We start from the raw sequence: 13,537 nt of genomic DNA, 5'->3' as shown, positions 1-13,537 counted from the left end.
CAGTTAGGATCTCAATGCAGTTGACTTTTCCAATAATGCAAGGCCGTAGATCCTGTTTGCCAGAATGCTTTACTCAGCTCATCTGTTTTTTTAGAATAATACCTTGCTAAATGAAACCAATAGCACATACAATTAACATTGTGTTTCCCAACTATTTCTTTATGCTTGCTAGCCTTCAGTATTACGAAAGATTTTGAAACTGTATGCATAGATCTTCATCTTCTCACCCTCTAATAAAAATTTCCTTGTCACCTACTACATAAGAGTGAGGTCAATAATACATATGTTAGGTTTAGAAAGCAACATCCTTCTTACAGTACCAAATTTTATACAGTCTGGGTAACAGCAAATTATACTGTCTTAACAGGTTAACCTTGGGAACCTGAGAAGGGATTTCTCATTCTCACCATTGTGAGTTTCACATCTCTCAAGAGCAGCTGTCTCAGAGCTATAGCGCTTTGTATTCTATCAGCTAAACACTGATAAAACCAGAGCCCTGCTGGTTGTTGCAACAGATAAAGTGGTGGAGCTGGAAGGTCAAGGACTCATCTATGGCTCATCTCAGACATAACAGAAGTCATTTCTGCTCACAGTCCATGTTGGAACTGACCCCACCTAGCTGTGTAGAGGGCAGAAAATATGGGGAAGCATGTGGCTATTTGTCAGTGCTCTGACTCTGCCAAACCCCTTTTACAAAAAATGTTTTGTAATACCTGTTAAATAACCTGAAGGAGGTAACCATAGACAATTCCACCTGTCTACATACCTAATATTTGCATTAGTTTATTAGAGCTAGCATAACAAAACACCACAGCCTGGGTGGCCTAATCAATAGAAACTTATTTTCATAGTTCTGGAGGCTAGAAGTCTGAGATCATGGTGTCAGCAGGTTTGGTTTCTCCTGAGGCCTCTCTCCTTGGCTTACGGGTAGTCATCAATTTGCTATGTCTTCGCGTAACCTTTTCTCCATGTGTGCATATCCCTTGTGTCTCTTCTTCATCTTATAAAGATACCAGTCCTATTAGATTAGAGCCCTACCTTTCCGATCTCATTTTACCTTAATTACCATATTAAAGACCTCATCTCCAAATATAGTCACATTGGGGGTTGTATTGTGGGTTAGGACTTCATCATATGAATTTTAAGGGAACACAATTCAGTACATACTAATATTAAGCAGTATAATATCATACCTATAATATGAAAGTAAATAAAAGGAACTAAATTATGGTGAAATCATATATATATATATATATATATATATTTGTTTTTCGATGTATAAATTCTTGAGCATTGCTACAATAGATGATATATTGAAGTAGTCAGATGTTTGCATCTACATATAATAAAAACATTGAGATTTAAGAAAAGTAAGATGATGACAAACTCTACAGAGTAATTGGAGGGGGAAAAAAAGTAGCAGCATGAATAGCAAGAGAATAAAACCTATTGAGATAAGGAACAATAGACCGGACTTGTTTGTATAAGAACAGGGAAAGAAGAGAGAGTAACATTGGATGAAGGAGGGATAAATGCCAAGGTTAATTACACACTATCAAAAACAAAAGAATGAGTAAAATATTCTCACAAATGAGCTAGACCATATTTATAAACACAGCATTAAAATGATCCTTTTGTTATGACATGGGATAGAGTAATATTAAAACATCTCTCTTGAAATCTCCACATGTTGAAGCATACATTTAATCTCAGAATTTGCAAAGACTCTAGAAAGCATCGATTTTGTTGGATGATGGAAAATAAGGTATGATTTCCAAAAAGGAACTGAATGCAAAAGACTCAAAAGAAATGTGGGCTTCCCGGATGAGGATAATGGTAAATGACTCACCTACCAATGCAGGAGAAGCAAGAGATGATGGTTCAGTCCCTGGGTTGGGAAGATCCCCTGAAGGACAGCACAGCAACCCACCCCAGTGTTCTTGCCTGGAGAATTTCATGGACAGAGGAGAATGATGAGCTACAAACCGTGGGGCTGCAAAGAGCTGGATATGACTGAAGCAATTTAGCACAAGAAAACTAGTATGTTAGACCTCTGGAGACAGGATCAGAGTAATGTTGAAAAGCAAAAGCCCCAAACAATAACTAATTCCATTATGTAATTTTCAAAATATGTATTTATCACATTGTGCCACACATAAAGAAATAAAAATATATCAATGATATAATATGAAATGTTATATAATTATATATATTCAATATATAATGATATAATATGAAACTCTTTCAACAGCTTATTAACAAAATTCAGTTAGATCCTCATGTTCATATGATCTCATTAGTTACGTGAGATTTGATTCTAAGTCTCTTCAAAATGATCTCTTATTTTCTCTATTGCCCATGAAAGCCACAGATGAAAAAATATTTCAGATCACCAGTTTTGGAGATACCATGATCACTGCTGGTTTCAGCAAATTGATTTTCTGTAATGATGAATAATTTTGGTTAGGTTTCAAACAAAACAAAGTCTTCACTGAATTAACATGGTAATTCATGGTTTAACCATGAAATTCATGGTTGTACTGTTGAAAAATTCAGTGTGAAATAAAATTCTGTGGAATAAAATTAATATGTAAATTATCCAATTTTAAATAGGTGTTTCACCCACATAAATGTCTGGGATATTTGAAAGTCATATAAGACATTAGATAGTCCTTCAAATTATAAGAGCATTCTACACATGCTGGGACATTAACCATGGCTGGCTCCTACCTATTACATATCAGAAAAATGTTAGTCTCTTAGTTGTGTCTGACCCTATGTGATCCCATGGACTGTGTAGCTCACCAGGCTCCTCAGTTCATAGGATTCTCCAGGCAAGAATGCTGGCGTGGGTAGCCATTCTCTTCTCCAGGGCATCTTCCCAGCTTGGGGAATCTTCCCAACCCAGGGGCTGAAGCCAGCTCTCCTGCATTGCAGGCAGATTCTTTACCATTTGAGCCACCAGGGAAGTCCCAAATATCAGAAACTCTCCCCCATGACTACGACAACCAAAAATACTACTACTGATTTCCAAAACACCCTCTAGGGAGCAGTATAGCCCTGTTGAGAACCAGGGCTTTAAAGTAAATCCAGCTTTACTTGAATAATGTTTCCAGCTCTCTGTAATTTACATCTCTTTTCTCTATTCTTATCACAAACTATCCTTTATCTCGTTTCCTGGAATTCTTTGGAACAAAACTCGTGTCTCAAACCTCAGTGCCTTCGAATTCACTACATAGTCATTCCAGATTTATATTTCTAAAACACAAATCTGGACTTCTGGTCAACATGGTGTGGGGTTTCTTGGAAGACCACTCTTCCACCTCCCACTTCCATCCCAAAATAGCAAAGATATAATACAAGAAAATATGAAAACCCATAATCATTCTCATAAATGGTTCCACTGGGAGGGGGGGGAAAAAAAAAAACAGAACAAAAATACAAGGTTATAAGCAGTGGCTCTGAGATCCAAAACAAGCAGAGAATTTTCACCTCTACTGTGGTAGCTGTGCTGGAAGTGCCCAGTCATGGTGGGGAAAGAAAGCAGACAGACCTCCTGTGTCAAGCCTGATTGTTCTGCCATGGGGACTTTCCCATTCATTAACCAGAGTCAGTGCTAGAGGCGTAGGAGTCATTGCTCAGAGTGACCAGAAAGAAGTAGCAAGATCTCAGCCAAATGATTACTGCCCAGAAATTGATCTGGGATATCTCTTCAAAACAAAAGTCATGGTCCAACAATATAGGTATTTTTTTTTTATGGTGGGCCCTATAGAGACTGATGGAAGCAATTGTAAAGCTACCAAAGACGCTAATATGTGGGAAAATGGTGAGAAGTGGAGGGAAAGACATAAGAAATTTCTTCACAAGATGAACTTGCAAACTAAAGTTCAGGAGCACATAAAGATAATATGATAAAAAAGATAACAAAATGAAAATAACAAAAACAATTTAAAACCACTTAGCAAATGAGAAGACCCAATTCCAACTAAATGTAAAAATAAAGATGTCTCCTAGAAAAAAATTTTATGTCCTTAAAGTACTCAAAAAATTTTTTAAAGGAATAACTTCTTCCCAAAAGCTACATTAAAGACTATATAACAAAATAAGTAGCTATACATTAGGGACAGTAGAGATTTTGAAAAAGCAGTAAGGGGGGAAGAAAAGGAGGAGAGAACATGAATGAGAGGAGAAACAGTACTTAGAAATCTTAGAAATTAAATTTTAATAATTCTTATTGGAAAATAAATAGATGATATCAATCCTAGCCAAAGAGAATACTAATAAATTGGAAGACAGTATAGAAAAGGCAGAGCCTGAACAAAGATATAAAGAAATTTTTTAAGATATGAAAATGATTTAAGAGTCTTGGGGGATAGACATTAATGCTCCAACCTTAGACTAATCAGAGCTCCAGACATGAAGAATAGTGAGAATGAATAGGAAGCAACAACTGAAAATACAATGCTGATAATTTCCCTGACTTGCAGAGAAATGTGATCCTCACCTAGAGTGTGCACACTGACTGTTGTTACGTATGGTGGTGGTGGTTTAGTCATTAAGTTGCGTCTGACTCTTGCAACCCCATGGACTGTAGCCTGCCAGACTTCTCTGTCCATGGAATTTCCCAGGCCAGAATACTGGAGTGGGTTGCCATTTCCTTCTCCAGTGAATCTTCCAGACCCAGGGATCAAACCTGCATCTCCTACACTGCAGGCAGATTCTTTAATGCTGAGCCACCAGGGAAGCCCATTCAGTAGTATAGACAAAAGTAAATCCACACCTGAACTCAGCTGTTATAAGGATAGAGAAATAGGGCTTCCCTGGTGGCTGAGTGGTAAGGAATCTGCCTGCCAAGGTAGGAGACCATGGATTCAATCCCTTATCTGGGAGGATCCCACATGCTGTGGAGCATCTGAGCCCATGCACCACAACTATTGAGCCTGTGCTCCAGAGCCTGGTGGCTACGAGAGAAGCCACGGCAATGAGAAGCTGCACACTGCAACTAGAGAAAAGATGTCCAGCATCAAAAACCCAAAACAGCCAAAATAAATAAATAAATACACTTTCTAAGAAAGCAGAGAAATAGAGCCATGAAATAGAGAGGGTCCCCCAAACAGTTCCATTCTTACATGGCACTTGATATGTGCCTCAGTTCAGTTCAGTTCAGTCACTCAGTCATGTCCAACTCTGCGACCCCATGGACTGCAGCACGCCAGGCCTCCCTGTCCATCACCAACTCCCAGAGTTTACTCAAACTCATGTCCACTGAGTCGGTGATACCATCCAACCATCTCATCCTCTGTCATCCCCTTCTCCTCCTGCCTTCAGTCTTTCCCAGCATCAGGGTCTTTTCCAATTAGTCAGCTCCTCCCATTAGTTGACCAAAGTATTGGAGTTTCAGTTTCAACATCAGTGCTTCCAATGAATATTCAAGGCTGATTTCCTTTAGGATGGACTGATTAGATCTCCTTGCAGTCCAAGGGACTCTCAAGAGTCTTCTCCAACACCACAGTTCAAAAGCATCAATTCTTCTGCGCTCAGCTTTCTTTATAGTCCAACTCTCACATCCATATATGACTACTGGAAAAACCATAGCCTTGACTAGATGGACCTTTGTTGGCAAATTAATGTCTCTGCCTTTTAATATGCTGTCTAGGTTGGTCATAACTTTTCTTCCAAGGAGTAAGCGTCTTTTAATTTCATGACTGCACTCACCATCTGCAGTGATTTTGGAACCCTCCCAAAATTAAGTCTGCCACTGTTTCCCCATCTATTTGCCATGAAGTGATGGAACCATATGCCATGATCTTTGTTTTCTGAATGTTGAGCTTTAAGCCAACTTTTTCACTCTCCTCCACTTTCATCAAGAGGCTCTTTAGTTCTTCACTTTCTGCCTTAAGTGTGGTGTCATCTGCATATCTGAGGTTATTGATATTTCTCCCGGCAATCTTGATTCCAGCTTGTGCTTCATCCAGCCCAGCATTTCTCATGATGTATTCTGCATCCAAGTTAAATAAGCAGAGTGACTATATACAGCCTTGATGTACTGCTTTTCCTATTTGGAACCAGTCTGTTGTTCCATGTCCAGTTCTAACTGTTGCTTCCTGACCTGCATACAGATTTCTCAGGAGTCAGGTCAGGTGTTCTGATCTTTCCATCTCTTGAAGAATTTTCCACAGTTTGTGGTAATCCACACAATCAAAGGCTTTGGCATAGTCAATAAAAAAGAAATAGATATCTTTTCTGGAACTCTCTTGGTTTTTCGATGATCCAACAGATATGTGCCTAGAAGGAGTTATACAAATCAGCAATTATTTTCAATTTTGATAGTTTAGCAACAATTCAGTGAAGAGAGGAACTGACACCCCATATTTTAATACATGTGTGTTCAGAGATTTGAAGAGATTAGAATAAGTGAAAGTAAATGGTACACTTTGCTCCAGCCTCCTTGTAATACTATAAGAGTCTTTTAAATACTTAATGAAATAACCATTCTAAAATTTTTCACATCAACAAAACTCTCTGGACCATTTGAGGAAATATTTCCCACTTTTCTAAATGATAATAAAATAAAAGTCATGTTCAGTTCAGTTCAGTTCGGTCGCTCAGTCGTGCCCAACTCTTTGCGACCTCATGAATCGCAGCACGCCCAGCCTCCCTGTCCATCACCAACTCCCGGAGTTCACTCAGACTCATGTCCATCGAGTCAGTGATGCCATCCAGCCATCTCATCCTCTGTCATCCCCTTCTTCTCCAGCCCCCAATCCCTCCCAGCATCAGAGTCTTTTCCAGTGAGTCAGCTCTTCACATGAGGTGGCCAAAGTATTGGAGCTTCAGCTTTAGCATCATTCCTTCCAAAGAAATCCCAGGGCTGATCTCCTTCAGAATGGACTGGTTGGATCTCCTTGCAGTCCAAGGGACTCTCAAGAGTCTTCTCCAACACCACAGTTCAAAAGCATCAATTCTTTGGCGCTCAGCCTTCTTCACAGTCCATCTCTCACAACCGTACATGACTACTGGAAAAGCCATAGCCTTGACTAGATGGACCTTAGTCGGCAAAGTAACGTCTCTGCTTTTGAATATGCTATCTAGGTTGGTCATAACTTTTCTTCCAAGGAGTAAGTGTCTTTGAATTTCATGGCTGCAGTCACCATCTGCAGTGATTTTGGAGCCCCCCAAAATAAAGTCTGACACTGTTTCCACTGTTTCCCCATCTATTTCCCATGAAGTGATGGGACCGGATATGCCATGATCTTCGTTTTCTGAATGTTTAGCTTTAAGCCAACTTTTTCACTCTCCTGTTTCACTTTTATCAAGCGGCTTTTGAGTTCCTCTTCACTTTCTGCTATAAGGGTGGTGTCATCTGCATATCTGAGGTTATTGATATTTCTTCCGGCAATCTTGATTCCAGCTTGTGTTTCTTCCAGTCCAGCGTTTCTCATGATGTTATCTGGACACAATTGAGAGACTGGCAGAAGAATATTTTAATTCTATGTAAAAAGAATAAAGTTCACTCATTAAAAAGTCATTATAAGTTCTGAAAAATAGAAAAGACAATCTACATGAGAAAATTTAAGCCCCAATTTAACTAATTATAGCATCAAATCATTCAACATTTATTTGTTGTTCAGTGAAAGAAATTTCAGCCAAACTCCTTCTTAGGAGAACAGAGACCACACTAATTTCCATACCTTGGGATGGGCACCTGGTTTAGATACTGGAAGAAAAAGTAGCAGCCTTTCTACAGATAGAGACATTTTACAGTGAACAGGTGAAATTAGTCAAGCTTATGAAAAACAGGGTGGGCCAGAAAGACAGGTTGAAAATTGGAAGAGATGCAAATCCAAAAAAAAATTTTTTTTCACTAGCCTTCAAATTCACCTTCTTTTACTCAATTAGAGGAAGAGTAGAGGAATCTAGAACTGTAGCCCTACGTGATTTCACAGTGGTTGGATTCCTAGAACATAATCTGTGTGACTCTAAAGCAAAAAATATCAAAACTGCAGCTCAGCCCCTTCTGAACTCAAACACAAACAAGATTAAAAAGATTAAAAAAAAAAAAAGGCAGCTGTCCTAGATATGGAAGGTTAGGTTAATCACTAGTGAACTCAATTTAATTAAAGCTGTAGCCCAGTTTGAAGTTACTTAACTTTAACAGCAATCTGCATAATCAGCTTCTCACTTTCTGTAAAAGACCAAAAAAAAAAAAAGCTCCTACTGTTTGTTTGTTTTGTACACAATGTCTGGAATACAGTCAAAAATTCTAAGACACACATGGAAATTGTTCTCCATAATCAAAAGAAAACATTCAATGGAAGATGAACTATGGTGACCCAGTTAATGAAAAATCAGATAGGACTTTAAAACAAATATTGTAAATACATTTTAGAATAACAAATTAGGTGAGAACCTAGCATATTTTAGAAAAGAACCAATAGAGTTCTACAACCAAGTGAAAAATACTGTATTTTAATTTCAAAATTCACTGGATGAGATTAACAACAAATTGGACACTGCAAATGAAAAGCTTAGTGAATTTGAAGATAGAGGAACAGAAATTATCTAAACTGAAATAGAAAATGAAAATAGTTTGAAAAAAATAAAACATCTGTAGTTTGTGAGAGATTTAAGTGGTGTTGCACATGTATAATCGAAGTTATAAAAGAGTAAAGAGTAGAGCAGAAAATACTGGAAATTACAGCTAAATATTTTTGCAAATTTAGTGTTAAAGCATCAAGTACAGGTGCAGGAAACTCAACAAATTCCAAGCACAGTACGTATTTTTTAGAAAACCACATCTTTTAAATCACAGTTTAAAAGAAACTAAATGTCATTGTCAACTTGCTAAAAGATTGAGTTTTAAAAGGGCTAGAGAAAGAAAATCTTAGTGCATAAAGAGGAATAATGATAAGCATAACAGCAGACTTTTGAAAGACAGCCAGAAGAAAATGAAGTGACATCTTTAAAGTACTGAAAAAAACCTGCCTAAAATTTCATATTCATAAAAAGTCTCAGTTAAAAATTAAAGTTAAATAGATGCCTTATGAAGGCTGAGAGATTTTTTTTCCAATAGATCCATTCCATAAGAAGCACTTAATAAAGTCTTCAACTTGAAGAGAAAGTATACTGTATGGAAGCTTGGATTTACAGGGGGAAAAGTGGAAATGGTAAATATGTAGGCAAATTCAAAATACTGTTCTTTTAAAATCTTTCAAAATAATTATTTAAAGTGAAAAGACTGCATTGTGGGGTTTATAATACATGTGGAAGTATAATATATGACAGAACCAAGGAGAGGATGGGTGAATGTAGTTTCCTACATCATGTGTGAAATGGTATAACATTAATTAAAGATAGACTGAGTGAAAATATATATTGTAATTTCTAAAGAAAATGTTTAATAAGGAAAGAGTATAACTAAGAAGCTAATAGAAGAAGTAAAATATAAATTTTAAATTACTTGATTAAAGTGATACCAATTTCCTACTTTAGCTATATCTTATAATTGGTATTAATTTTCCATCATTGCTGTAACAAATTACCACAAACATAATGGCCTAAAACAACTGAAATTTATTATCTTACAGTTCTCATGGGGCTTAAACCAGATGTCAGCATGCCTTTCTGGAAGCTGTAAAGAAGACTCTGTTTCCTTATTTTTTCAGCTCCTACACACTGTTCATCCATCATTCCTTGACTCTTGGTCTCCCTCCTCTGTCTTCAAAGCCAGCAACTCTCTGACCCTTCTCCCAGTCATCACACTTCTCTCTCACTGAGTGCAGATGGTAAAGTTTCTCTGATTTTAAAGGTTTATGTGATTACGATTATATTGGGTCCACATGAATAATCTCTGCAAATCAAGGTCCTTAGCCTTTATCACATCTGCAGTTTCTTTTACTATACAGTATAAAGTAGCATACTCACAAGTTCTAAGGCTTAGGATCTAGACATCGTTAGAGGCCACTTTCCTGTCTGATGCAGTTGGCATATCAGTAAGACATAAACACAAGCTCAAGTTTAGAAACTAAACCCACCTAGTAATAGGCTTAATGATAGGATCTGCAAAATCACTAAAATTGCATCAATGCAGAGGCATCAACATACGTTAGAATATCTAGTTCTCCATTGGATCTGCAGCCTACCTGAAGACAACAGCAATATATTCATCAGAGAAGACAATCTAGAAGAGAGAGAAGGGGCAAAAAAACTACCTTTCAAAATGAGACTGAAAATCTAAATATTACAACAAAATATGATGCTCAGAAAGACAACTGGCCAAATATACAATCAGAATGTTAATTTACTAAGGATAAAATTAATTTTGTTGAGCAAACTGGCAAAGAATTTTTAATCATATATTATGGTATTAAAATTGATAAAGGAATCTTACCCATGGAAAAAATTAATTTAAAAGTTTAGAGAAAAAGGGATAAGCATGAAGTGGAAAATATGACATCAAAAACAAAATGTGGGGGAGGGGAGTATTTGTTTTAGAATATGTTTGAACTTAAATTACTACCAGTTCAAATCTAGTGGATGTAATTATGGGTCAACATGTGTGAACTCCATGGTAACCACAAATCAAAAAACCAAAATATATACACAAAACCAAAAAGAAATCCTTTCTTACATAAGCATACTATAAAAAAGAAAATCATCAAACCACAATAGGAAAAGCAAAAAGAAGAAATGAACAGAGAAGAACTTCAAAAACAACGGAAAAATGCTTAGTGAAATAAGTCAGACAAATCCAAATGCTAAATGATATCACTTATATTTGGAACCTAAAAAGTAATACAAATGAATGTCTATGTAAACATTCATTTATATAGATATATAAGTGATTATATCTGAGTCTAACTCAGATATGGAAAATGAACTTTTGGTTACTAAAGAGGAGGGGATAGGAGGGAATGAACAAATTAAGGGTATTAACACATTAATAGATACAAACTATATATAAAGTAGATAAACAGCAAAGGTATACTGAATAGCACAGGGAATTATACTCATTATCCTGTAATAACCTATATTAGAGTATAACTGGCAAAAAATATTGCATCACTAGCTATATTCCTAAAACTAGTATAATATTGTAAGTCAATTCTGCTTCAGTTTTAAAAAGAGTGAGAAAATATAAAATTTTTTAAAGTAAAGACTTTAACAATCCAAACTTGCAAAAATTAAATAAAAACATGTTATACTTAAACAGTTAAGTTTTAAAAAAGCATAGAGGTGAGAGTGTGTCCAATGTAAATCTCATAGTAATACAAGAAAAGGATAGATGGAACAATGTGAAAGTAAGAAGTGATTTTTTTAAAAGATAAATATCCCAAAATATAAAACCATGGTAAAACTGTAATCATCAAAGGTGAAGACTTAATTCTAAAAGCAAAAACAAATAGCAAACTATTTTTTTATTCATTTTAAATAGAACAAAAATGGGACAGAAATTAAGCTGTGAATATAGAAATTGCACCACTACACTAAGAGAAATATGGCAAAACCAATACAGTATTGTAAAGTAAAATAAAGTAAAAATAAAAATTAAAAAGAAAAGAAAATAAAATCAGAGGATACACCCACAAAAAAAAAAAGAATAAAACATGTACTTTATTCTCAAAAAAAATAAAATAAAATGAAAATTATAGAACAATTATGCTTCTGAATATAGATGCAAATATCCTTTTGAAATATAGCAAACAATTCAGCATACTGTTTTTAAACAACAGTATAATGAACAAACAGGGTTTACTCAAGGAGTGCAAAGATGGTTTGTATTCAGGAAGTCTATTAAATTTAATATACCATATTAACAGAAGAAAATAGAAATAACATATAAAGCTCTCCAAAGTTGCTCACATATAGCAACTCAACACTAAACGTATTTGGTAAAATATAATATTAAAGTTTTTTATTAAAACAAAGAAAAATAAATAAAACCATAAGCAAACTAAAAATTGATTAGAACTTTTCCAATCTAATGTTTTAGTTGGGATCCAGTCAGGAATATAGGGCCCATGCCAGAAGTCCCGTAAAGGAAATTACCTTAGGGAACAAGTTCAAGACATGTGGGGACAGCTGGAAGCCAGAGGGGTGACAGACATTAGTGAAGCGCAAGAAGCTCTAACATCCTTAGTGAAGAGACAGAGGGAGGAAGCAGAGTAAGGAGAGTTCAAGATTTGAAACCTCCAAGCAACTAGAGCTACAGGGAGGCTATCATGTACAAGCTGTGACCACAAAGTTAGGGATTGTCTAGCAGGAGGTGACGTCATGGAGAAGATGGAGCTCTGCTGAGTCAAGAGAAGGGAAGAAACTCTTTCACTTCTCCCTTCCTGCCACTCTAGTCTCCTAGCTGTGCATTCTATTAGCCAAGAATAGCCAAAATCCAGTTGAGAGTATCTGGGAGATGTAGATGACAGGAAAAGGGCAGAGACTGGAGAGCAAATACGCAAATGACCAGCATGCTGGATATCTATCAGCAACCCAAACAAACATTAAAGGCTTTCCCCTCCATGTTAGAAACAAGAACACACTCATCACCACTTTTATTCCGCATCCTATTAGAATATCTAGGAAAACAATGAAAAGATGACGAGGCTCATTCCCAGTTCCCCATCTCCCTCTCAACACAGCCTTCCCGCTGTCCCTCATTGCTTTCCTGCTCTCACCTCACTCTTCTGTAAGAGCACCCCTGGGTTACTTTACGATCACCAGAACTGACACGGCAGAGAACCTGTGAAAGGAAAGAGGAACCGGGTGGGTAGGAAGCCAAAGCCCAGAACCCAAAGGATGCTCATTTCCTAGGTGATCTAAGCACCCCATCAGACAAAGCAGAGTCTTTGTTACTCTTTGTGCTCACACCCCATGCTCTGGAATAATCCATGGGAGAGTTTTTGCATCCCTTGAAGAAACATGAGATTATATGACCATTCTATGCATGAGGAAGCTGAGGTTCAAGTTGTTGTAAGGAATTTTGCAAAGCTGTATGGCTAAAGGTAAAATTTGAACTCAAACCTCTCTAATTCTAAAGATGGGTTTCACCCTCCATAGGGCCCTCCTGCCCAAATTGGGGAAATCTTTGCAAGTATCAGACTTGATATCATAAATGAGAAAAGCAGAAAAATAAATTCTTTCCCTTGTGAAACAACCTGGGTTCAAATTCTGGCTCAGCCACTTACTAGTTGTATGACCTTCGTGAAATCAGTTTTCTTATCTGTAGGTAGGAATGTTCATACAGAGTTCACAAGATAAAGATAAAACAAGTTAATTTATGTCAAATTTTAGAAGAGTGAATACTGCAGAAGCCTACAGTCTCATCCTAACCCTGCTACTAATTTATTATCATTTGAAAAATATATTTTTTGTTGAAGATTTGGCACAATATTTTCCAAAGGAATAAATTTACAAAAGGACATTTCCAGCCGTGTAATTTATGGTTCTAGTTTTCCTGCCTCTCTCTTTAGTCCAGAGGCATGAAAACAAAATTCTCAAAGCCACATTGCTTCCCTTCATCATTAGGGAGAAACTAGGCCAT

The sequence above is a fragment of the Ovis aries genome, chromosome 1 (genome assembly GCF_016772045.2).
Source record: "Ovis aries strain OAR_USU_Benz2616 breed Rambouillet chromosome 1, ARS-UI_Ramb_v3.0, whole genome shotgun sequence".
NCBI classification, from domain to species: domain Eukaryota; kingdom Metazoa; phylum Chordata; class Mammalia; order Artiodactyla; family Bovidae; genus Ovis; species Ovis aries.
The sequence above is the reverse complement of the archived record's forward strand: the minus strand, read 5'-3'. Positions refer to the sequence as shown.